The sequence below is a fragment of the Crocuta crocuta genome, unplaced genomic scaffold (assembly GCF_008692635.1).
Source record: "Crocuta crocuta isolate KB4526 unplaced genomic scaffold, BGI_CrCroc_1.0 scaffold289, whole genome shotgun sequence".
NCBI lineage: Eukaryota > Metazoa > Chordata > Mammalia > Carnivora > Hyaenidae > Crocuta > Crocuta crocuta.
The window spans coordinates 1627584-1629805 of NW_027533264.1; the positions used below are offsets into that span (position 1 = coordinate 1627584).

At 52.7% G+C, this 2222-nt stretch overlaps 1 long non-coding RNA gene across 1 annotated transcript in view; it reads right to left on the reverse strand.

Moving 5' to 3' along the window:
• Positions 1 to 1753: 1753 nt before the first annotated feature.
• LOC144217992 (uncharacterized) overlaps positions 1754 to 2222 on the reverse strand; it is a 3142-nt gene continuing 2673 nt past the window's right edge. The window contains exon 3 of the long non-coding RNA XR_013331012.1: positions 1754 to 1794. This is a non-coding gene — a long non-coding RNA (uncharacterized LOC144217992). The remainder of the gene's footprint in view (positions 1795 to 2222) is intronic.

Genomic DNA, 2222 nt, shown 5'->3' on the forward strand with positions numbered 1-2222 from the left:
GGTGCTAAGCCTCTTGTTGAGGCCGTAACAGTGCATTCATTAGGGCCAGAAGTGGGACCAGGCAGAGCATCTCCACCAACACCCAGGTCTCTGGCAGATGCCCCAGGTCCTCCCTGTGCGAGCACCACCCCTCTCTCCATCACCTGTGTCCCCACCGCCAACACACCACTATACTGCGCCGGAAGAAAGAGGGGCAAGGACAGGGAATGTGGAAAGGCCCTGGAATGTGCCTCCGAGAGCCTGCCAGGAAAAAGGAGGGACGCCGCGGTAAAGAGCACTGATATCCAGCCATCTGTCCCAGAGAAGGGGGCAAACTGGCCAGCAGAGACACCGCGCACGTTATTTCCCACCCCCCATCCCTGGGGTTCCCTCTGGGCGGAGTCCCCGTCCTCGTTCCGACCCGCCGAAAGCTATTCCCCGACATGACCACAAGGGGGCGGGCTGCTCCTTGCAGAAACGGGAGCGAAGGTGGCGCAGACCAGGATACGCATGCGATCCCAGGCAGCCTCGGGCGGAGCGCTTACTAGTGCCAAGCGTTTCCATGCCTCACCTCGCTGAAGGCCCACAACTCTAATCCTTAGGTTTTGTCCCGTGTTTACACACGAGGACAATGGGGCTGGGGAATTAAGTGACTCCTCAGCAGGTGACAGGCGACCCAGCAGGGTCAAATTCCAGTCTGTCTAGCATCAAATCCTGAGCTCTTTGCACTGTCACCAGATGGGCGGAGGGGTGACCCAGGAGTTCTCAGCCCGGGAAGGTGCTTTCTTCCTCTGGGCACCCCAGACTCAGTCCTGGCGTGCGCCAGGCATCAATGTTTACAACAAGTACATTACATCAAGTCCAAAGAAAGAAATCAGAGACTTACAAGGGTTGAGGATCATCCATCCACACTTTCTACCCCTCTTTGGGCCAAAGGGCAAATTGAGACCCTCGGAGAGGAAATGAATTGCCCACAATTACCCAACTGTCAAAAAGCAGATGTCAAAATGGGGGTCTGTACATCCTCCCTCCCCAACCACCGACCCAAAGTTCCTAAAGTTGAAGACGTCAGGGTCAACCAAAGGATTCTGAGGATATAAAAGTGTTTTTAAAACGTGCTCTATTTTCGATTTCCTAAAATTAACAACCGGGTTCTGAAACGAAAAAAACAAAACAAAACAACAAAACAAAAAAAAAACACGCTCACTATAACTGGACCGCTTCCTGAAAAAAACAAATCAACAGTTGTCTTTTTTTTTTTTTTTAAGGGGGGAACTGAAATGTTGGGAGAAGCCAAAAAAGGAAGCAGATCCCTGACTTTCACATCCACTGCCTCATCCGACCCCTAACCTCCTATGAGAAAGGAGAGGCGGGTGGAGTGGCCCTGCAGGTTCACAGCCCCATCTCTGGACGCGTTTCGAATGCTGCGGATTTTAGAAAGGTAATACGGTGCATACACCTGCCAGCAAGGCTTGGAGCGGTACACTGTCGTCCAGTTACCTGCATATCTGTAGTGAAACTAAACGTAATAAATAAAGACCACCCACAGCTTGACATCGCTTCAAGTCCAATTTAACCACCAACTGAGTTACGGAAAACCTTTGGGCTCCAGAGAGCTTTGGCATTTTGGAATTGCAGTTAAGTGACTGGGAGCTTGCACCCTTCTCTTTCCGTGGCGCAGAAAAGCGAGGCTCGGCGGACACTGCCGCTCTGTCGAGCCGGACGCTAAGCCGAGTGGGTCTCCTTCGAGCCCCGGCTCGGAGCGGGCGCAGCACCCCCGNCGACGTCCGCCGCCATCGCGGCCCTGGCGTTTCCCTGTGAGTATCAAGAAGGAGGGGCACGGAGGTCAGGGCCACCGAGCCGGGAAGCGCACCGCACTAGGGGACAGAAGACCTGGGTTCGAGTGCATCCCTCGTGTGCATTAGGGCCTCGGATTTCCGATCTCAAAAAAGGGGGACTTGGATAAAATAATCTCCAAGGTTCTCGTTCTTACACTCACTGATGGAATTATGACAATATCTTCATTCGGACAATACCTTCATTCCGTGGCATTGAGTATAAGATTTGAGTCTCGGTTCAATCCCTTGGTGGAGAAATTGTGGGTGATACTGTCCCAGCTTTATTTACAGCCAAGGAGGCCTGGACTCAAAGGGTTGGGGTGATTGCGATAAAGTCACCACATTTGCCTAAAAGTTGACTGGGCCTCTGTTTACAGGCCTGTGAAGTGGAGAGAACTGCCCCTT